Raw genomic sequence first — 8,608 nt, forward strand, 5'->3', positions numbered from 1 at the left:
TTACTTCCCCTTTCTGCGGGCCAAAGGGTCTCCTGCCTTAATGTCTTTTCATTTTCCTTACGTTTGCCCCCTTTTTTTATTGGCATTCTTTCGGAAGGGGGAAAAACGTGTAAATTATGGAACCGAGATATTTTTTGTTGTTTTAAGGTCTCTTTTTAGAGATCTCTTGTAAAGGACTTCATTTGTTTTGTTACTCCGTGCGGTTTTGTTATCCGGCATTCGTCGAGACTGACAGACAGACAGGCAGTTGTCTTTGTCCCTCCTCCCCGCCCCTTCCTCCTCCCCTCCTACCTTTGAGCTGATGGTATCTCTTGATGATTCATTCTCTTTGTAAATCTATTCTTTTTTTAATTGATGGCGAAGCTCTGATAATGTTAACAGTACTCGGTACGAATTCGTCGCTGGTACAATCTCTAATTGGCTTTGAATCTCTCTCTCTCTCTCTCTCTCTCTCTCTCTCTCTCTCTCTCTCTCTCTCTCTCTCTCTCTCTCTCATCTTCCAGGCAAACATATATCATGAGCAGATAAGAATCTCTCAAGGAACTCAACACAGTGTTGACGTATAATTCTTCTGTGGGTCTGGGCTATCCTATTTACTACAGTTGGCCCTGACAGTATGTGGTATTTATTACTGAACAATAATATTGTGCATAAACCAATACTTTTGATGGAGATATAATTAATAATTTTCTTTCTTGACTAAAAAAATATCGAGTGACTTTATCGATGTTTCTGAAGGAGACTTGCAAGAAAGGTTTTTACCATGGAAAGGAGTCCTAGAAAAGAAATAATCGAAGGTGAACATTGGAAAGACAGAATGATTAGTAGTGGAGAAGGACATGAAGTAAACATTCAAGTGGAAGATGATGCAATGCTAAAACAGAACAATGAGTTTAACTAATTAACGTTAATAATAACAGGAGGATGGTACCGAGACAGAGAGTGAAAGAAACTTAACGAAAATTGAGAGAAATATCTGGACTTGTAATAGATAAGAAAATGCCGTTATGGCTTAAAATGAAGATCTGTAAGACAGTTATCAGGGCCAAACTATTATATGGGGCAGAAATTTGGGCATTTTGGAGGAAAGACTGTTGTAAAGAACCGAAATGAGGATGGTGAGATGGATTGCTGGAATATCACTGTTTGAAAGGCCGGAGAGTAAAGGTATAGAAAAAATGTCTAGTACATGTAATGTACAATATAAGGCTATAGAAGCTAGTCTGAGACACTATTGCCATAAAATAAAAAGGGAAGAGGTGATACCAATCAAGAGGGCTAAGAACATACCGGTGATCAGATGGATGGATGTGGTGTGCCTGGGGGTAGATGCAAATATTAGAAATAGATGGAGAAAGTTGACTGGAGCAACTGACTCTGTTATACAGTGGAACTAATAAGGTCGAAAGAAGAAGAAGAAGCTGTTGCAAGATTGAATATTCACAAATTTGCAATTAGTTATTTAAAATACAGCATTTCAAGTCTACTGGTTTTCAATTTTTTAAATTTTCTCTGGTGGCTAGAAAAGAGACAAAGGAATGTGAAGTAATTAATTTGGTTAAATCATATTTGTTGATGAGGCAGAGCGTTTGTTCATCGTTATATTTTAGGAAAATTTTTCAACCGCTGAACTCTCTCTCTCTCTCTCTCTCTCTCTCTCTCTCTCTCTCTCTCTCTCTCTCTCTCTCTCTCTCTCTCTCTCTCTCTCTGTTGTGCATTGAATTTCACATTATTATTTTCGTTTTGAAAGCAGGCGAGGGAGCGTTAGTTTATCAATAATTTTCGAATTGTATACAATTGTTGACCTGAATGGAACTTGACCAGAGAAAGGTCCCTAGAGGATGCCACTTGCTTCGAAGTGTAGGAAGTAATTAACAGAATTGAAGCTGCCGTTTTATTATTGCTGTAATCAGGTTGTTGAATCGGTAATTGTTTTGAATTTCAAAGAGTCAGTAAGGTGAAATTTTACTTCACTTATACTGGAGCAAACTCTTAAAGACAGGATACATGGTTAATGGCATGTGAATAATTCAGTCCTAATGTGCGCCCATGGCCAAAATATGTATAAAACAATCAAACATGATTAGCTCAAGTCCTGAAGTATAAAATGCAGAATATGGAAAATTTCTTCAAATGTAAGCCACTAATGAATATTTTTAGGCTAAATAGTATTCTTCAGTATAACACAAGAGCTTCTTTACCACCACCCAGATTCCAGTAAAATATTTTGAGAAGACTTTAAATTCTTTATTATTGATAGGCTAAAATCTTGTTTGCCAGCAACAGGATGCGAGTATATTTTGAAACTGAGTCAGTCTAATTATTTAACCAGAACATGTAGTGATGAGGTATAAATTCTAAGATATACTGATAACATAGTGTTTTTGTACTGTACATATGTCATATCCAGAAATGTAATATGAAGTTACAATTGTTCTTTGCGTTCTGTGGACCTGTGTTCCAACATCCTTATTCAAGAATCCAAATACAGTATAAGGGAAAGAAGACAGTGGCCTCCCTACATCCCACCGAGCCATAATCCTGAAACTTCCTATTAGAAAAAAAAATTAAGTTCTCGAGAAGGCTTCGACTAGTTCCGTCTTTTGATACTCCCTAACATTACTGTATCGTCGATAATGATTGATATTGACTAACACACTTTCTTGCAATAATTAATGACCAACAACAACGAACAAGATAAGGATATCATTAACACGGACGACAGACAACAGAGGCAAAACTTGTAAGGAAAAAAATCAGAGGCAGGGGACTGACAGTAATTGACAGAAACAGGTGGAGGTAGTATTGACAGATGCCCCGACTCAACTTAATTAGATCAAGGTAAATAAATTGACTGTCGGAGAAGCAATTAAAGGACTAATGAGTTGTAATTAAAGAAGTGAATAATTATGGGTCCCTAGGGATTTTCAAGCCGTAGACGAATAAAAAAGAAGTTAATGGGACACTAAACTAGGATTGCGATTGAAGGGTCTGGGCGTTGATAGGACCAACGATAGATAGGACTAAAGTCTCTCTCTCTCTCTCTCTCTCTCTCTCTCTCTCACGAAAAGTGTAGTAGTATAGGTTATTTGAGAACACTTAAGTTCCCTCAACTTTTTAAAATCTCCGTTGATTTTGAACCTCACATTTTTAAATTCTTTTTTATTTCATCTCCATTCTTATTGCAAGTGTTACTGATTCCTTACATACTAACCCCCCCCCCCCGAGTCTCATTTCCTATTCAAAACTTACGGCTAACAATTGCTTCTGTAAGATTACTGTGTAGTTACGGGTTTCTGCACTGCGATAATGAACAGGCTCTTGCACGAACAACCTTTTGTCGAGGCAAAATTAGCAGGAATTTCAAACCTAGATGTCATGGAGGGTGGCGGCCTTTTGTCGGACTCCTGATGATCTTGGATATCGGTTTTTTTTTTTTTTTTTCTTTTCACTGGTGTGATTTAGAGATGAAAGAGTATGGTTGAAAAGCCTTACAATAGGGAATGTGTTTAGAAGGCTTGTATGTATCCAATTCTTATTTTAAATGGAATTTGCCGAATCTCTCTCTCTCTCTCTCTCTCTCTCTCTCTCTCTCTCTCTCTCTCTCTCTCTCTCCTTAACCATCACAAATACCTTTTTCGCAGATATGTATATTGTTGCATGTAGGCTTATCCCTTGTTTATTTTCGGGTATGCCGATGTTTATCAAATTACCATTGGTGAATCATATGAATTAAAAGCTAATTTTAATGAAGCTCACAATGCAGATTTTGTCAACAAAATTATAAGTTAATTATTTTCGTTTCTTGCACTTCCTGTAATAGGATGTCTCCTTTTTCCTTTAACTACATTATATTTTCCATGGTTAAAGCATTCCAAGAACCCCAAGGTCTTCTTAACTCACTTGCTGGTAGACAGCAGAAAGTAGACCAGTGTTGTGATGACTTAATTGAAAATATTTATGAGCAAATGTTAGGAAGGGCGAGTGTAAGGTCTTCAGATCCATTGCCCTGCTCCTTCTCCCCCACCCTCTTCCCCTGCCCAACATCACCCCCATCCTACTACACACCATATATAGGCAAAGGTAATGAATCCATGAAGGTGGCCTCTCCAACTAACCACCTCTATCGCCCTCCTCCGGTATCTGGGTGTCATCAGTTATTGTACGCGGAATAAATGTTTAGTATTTTCATATAGAACTTCTGATTATTGTGTGATCTTCATTGTATTCCGTTTGCTTTTCGCCTGCCCCTTTTTTTCTACCATCCCGGAACAACCCTGACATGGGATGTGGATGCTTTGGCGTAGTAGACACTTCCATCTATCCATGATAATGTAGAGTCCTTCTTTTCATCTTCTTCCTCTTCTTCGTCTTCTACAACTTGGGCCACCAAACAATCATCTTGGCATCATTAATCTTCCATCCCCTGAGAGCGGTGCGAATAAAGAATCACCCAATAACGAAGCCACGTCCTCATCCACCGCTTAATCCAAGTGGTTATTAGCGAGTGGTGGACAATCAGTGGCTGTGACGTCCACTAATTTCAGCCTCATGGTAGCGATAAAGATGGACTTGTAGCCCTCTTGCAGGACCCTGCAGAACTCTCTCTCTCTCTCTCTCTCTCTCTCTCTCTCTCTCTCTCTCTCTCTCTCTCTCTCTCTCTCTCTCTCTCTCTCTCAAAGAAATAATGATGAGTCTAGTCGTTTCATCCTGTCTCTGTGAATTGCTATTCATTACACTTTCAGAGGATTAATAGATCTCCTTCACATTCATTTGTATTGTCAAGGTAAGAAATTAAGATTTATTTTTATTCACTTTGAACGTATAATAAAGCTATATTTTTCAAATGAATGGAAAATTTTTCTTTGTTAATTCCAAAATGTAGTCGTTTCTTTTATTGCACTTTCCAAGAAACTAGAAATATAAAATTTCCGGGATGAAAATGAGAAAAAGAAATGGTATAATTCGGTAGATTTTATAGACGAGTATATAATCCATAGATTCTATCTCCATTATTTTATGAAAAACTAGTAGCATGAGATAAATCCTGAAAATTTTTCAGTGCCTTTCAATATCTTCCAGAACTGATTAGAAATAAGAATGTTATTGCAGATGGAGAGTAGACACCACCCGGGATTGTGAAACTCTTAGGAATATACTCTCCGTTTTCCAGTTGTAAAGGAATCTATTTTACGATGGTTATTTTGTTACTCCATAAAGTATTTTTCATGCTAACAGACACAAGTTTTATTTCTTATTTTATTCATATGAATGTGACTGACACTGATGTTGAACTTTTTTTTTTTTTTTTTTTATTCTGGTGCTGAAATAAAAACTAAAATTAGGTTCAATTTGTAAGGACTGACGAAAGTTTCCACCATATATACTTCAGGCTTAACAAATTTTTAGAAATAACCTGCAATGTAAATTACTCTTTATTTTTCAATCCCTGCATATTCTGTTCATTTTAAGCTTTACGTGAATGAATTTTATTAACTGTTCGAAATAAGAAATCATTATATTGCAGTGATTCGAACGAGATAATTTGAGACGATGTAGAGTTTTCCGTAGCCTCCAAGAGAAAAGAGGCTCATGTAGGTCGATTAGGATGTAGTAGATCAGGGTTGTAGAAGGGTGAAAGGTGTAGGGTTGCAATGTCCCGTGCGGAGAATAATAATAGAGACAACCATTAGTTCACCGCTTTTAATGGAACCTTGTTTCGCTCGGGGGATCCGTCTGAGATTTCAGATTTCTTACGATTTTCTTTTTACTTTTCATTTACCTTCGCATTCTTTCGTAGAGGTGTAACCAGTCTTTTGGAATCCCAACTGAGAGTTGTAGTTCTTTCGAACATTCTTTTTTTCATTCTCAATATGTTATACCTCGAACTTTTTAGTCCTGATGAAGATGCTGGTGTTCTTAGAACATCTTAATTCAGTGAACGTTGGGCAAATGTAGATGTTATGTCTTTTGGGCATCGTTTTGGTACAGTTATATACAAATGTGCGTGTGTGTATTACAATAATATTATCCGATTTCAAACATCATAATAGTACTATATACAACGGTCATATTTACCGTTAAATAATTTCTTGCGTGAATATAAACATGTCAATGAATATACCACAAAATATCATAATGATAAAAATACACACACCACCTGATATACTATCGTTGTAATGACATAATTTTCTCATGACTTTTAGCGTGTGTATATATATATATATATATATATATATATATATATATATATATATATATATATATATATATATATATATATATATATATATATATATGTATATATATTGTACGAATTAGTGTAAAATATCTGAAGACAATTTGAATACATATTGTATTATATGTTTTGTTGAAAAACTAGATTGATTTTAGTCATCATGCGGTCGGTTGCAATGTCTTCATAGGATGGTGTCAGGTGCAACACCTGCCACGGTGGCATTCTTCCTCTTTTTTTTTTTCTTGAAAGTGGTGGCAAATGATAGAGTAGGAAATGATAGTGTTCCTGAAGCTGGGTAGATGTAAATTGTCGTTATCGTTAAATCGTATACAGTAGACTAATATAATAGTGAAAGTAGGTCACCCACAAAGTGAAAGGGTTATTTTATAGTGACTGTACACGTGACTTAATGAAATTGTTAAAGATTTTAATGGAAAAGGGCTAGTTATCGTAAAAAAGGTTCATGGAAAGTTAAGAGAGGATGAGAAATATTATTGCAAATAGGAGACTACGTCAATTTCCACTGTGACGGTTGCACTTTTCTCCTCTCTCCTTTCTCTCTAACTCTCTCGTTTCCACTGCCTTCAAAATAATTGTTCAGGAAAGATGTTCCAAAATGAGTCCTAGCGGCGGGCTAAATAATGTACGTGCTTGTTACTTGAGAAATGAGTTCTTAACCTGGGGCTTTGACTTGAGCGATTCGGTATATATTGTGCAGCCCATTTTTTCTCAGACTAACATTAACGCTGTCTTTGTGATTGCTTAATCTCTTTTAGGACTCTGCGTAATATTTTTATTGTCATATCTTTCCAACTGCATCATTAAGAGAGGCGAAATACGGTAACATTTATCTTGCTATTATCTTGCAGTTTTAGCAACTGTCCGTTTTTCTATTAATCTCCTAATTTAGAGCTCCAGTAGTAGAGGAAATTGTTGGGTTAAACGAAACTGTACAAGGTCTGGTGTCATAAATATTAAAGTTAATTTTAATCATCATTTCATAGTTATTACTGTCATTACAATCATCCTCTTGCTTTATTCTATTATGACGCCTGCACACACGAATTAATAAATCTCTCTCTCTAAGCCCAGAATGTGCTAATACCCGCAGTATTTATCCATTATTGAATCCGATTAATTAAAAACGAAACACTTGTATTCATCAATCTTGCGCTTTATGGAAAAAAAGGGAACTGACGTTTGATACATTGTTTTCCCATTATGGAAAAAAATGAAAACGTACTCTCTTCCCTTCACCCCATCTGGGCGCGACACCCACAAACACTTCTGATCCCGTCACGTGCAATTGCAGAACCCTGGTTTCTTTGTTGACGTGTCAACGATCATTTGTTGAGAGCAGGTATGTGATTGTTTCCTGTCTGTTGTCTCTCCTTCTCTCGCTCCCCAACACTTGTCCTTGTCGGCTGTGAAGTATTGTAAGCCGGATTATACCGCAGGGTTATGATTTGGCCGCTTCTTTGTTATTGACGTAATGTGCCGACGTATACTTATGTGTGTGTCAGAGGTATTGTATTTTCATCCTGACGTGTATTTATTGGGCTTAATGCGCCGCCGTATACTTAAGGCGTCCCTCCAGAAGTCTGATTGCTTTTTAAACCTCTTGGCGTGTATTAATGTGCAAAGGGGGGGGGGGCAAAGGACGTGTCCCTCCTGTGGAAGGATGAAGTTACATCTGCTGGCCGTCGCTTGGCAACCTTCTGCGTACGGCGTTTGTCTCCGCAATTATGAGAGAGAGAAATTGTTCATATCCTTTAGCCGTGTCGTTTGTATAATGATTTTTTTTTTTGCGGCTGGAGAAAAGGAAGAGGTTAGCGCCGGAAAGAGGATAATAGGGGAGGTATGAATGGCGCTCAGGTTCTTCATGGGAAGAGCCAAAACTGAATCATTTGTACTGTATAAGGTGACTTATTTTTTTATTTTCCACATTGGTTTGTATAATTCAAGAGTACTAGAGCGTCATTATATATATATATATATATATATATATATATATATATATATATATATATATATATATATATATATATATATATATATATATATATATATAATGTGTGTGTATGTGTATTTATAATATAATTAGTGTGAGTGTGTATGTTGCCATAGTCTTTTTTTTTCGTAAATTAGTTGGGATTGCGTGCAAAGATCGTGATTATGATTACGCTGTCATTAATAATGTTTTATTCTAGTTTTGAAGTAAAAACTAATATAAACTAAGACATTTCTAAGTACAAGCAAATTTTAACAATACTTATAAAAGAATCCTATTTGAAACGTATTCAAGATGTTGCAAAAGTTCTGAGTAACCCTGGGAACCACTTTGCATTTTGAGGTAAATCAAATGAAACT

The 8,608-nt window shown here is 36.4% G+C and overlaps 1 protein-coding gene across 1 annotated transcript in view; it reads left to right on the forward strand.

Annotated features, from left to right (window-relative positions):
• Positions 1-8,608, forward strand: part of ci (cubitus interruptus) — a 502,748-nt gene that overhangs the window by 476,222 nt on the left and 17,918 nt on the right.

This window comes from Palaemon carinicauda, chromosome 27, assembly GCF_036898095.1.
Source record: "Palaemon carinicauda isolate YSFRI2023 chromosome 27, ASM3689809v2, whole genome shotgun sequence".
Lineage (NCBI taxonomy): Eukaryota > Metazoa > Arthropoda > Malacostraca > Decapoda > Palaemonidae > Palaemon > Palaemon carinicauda.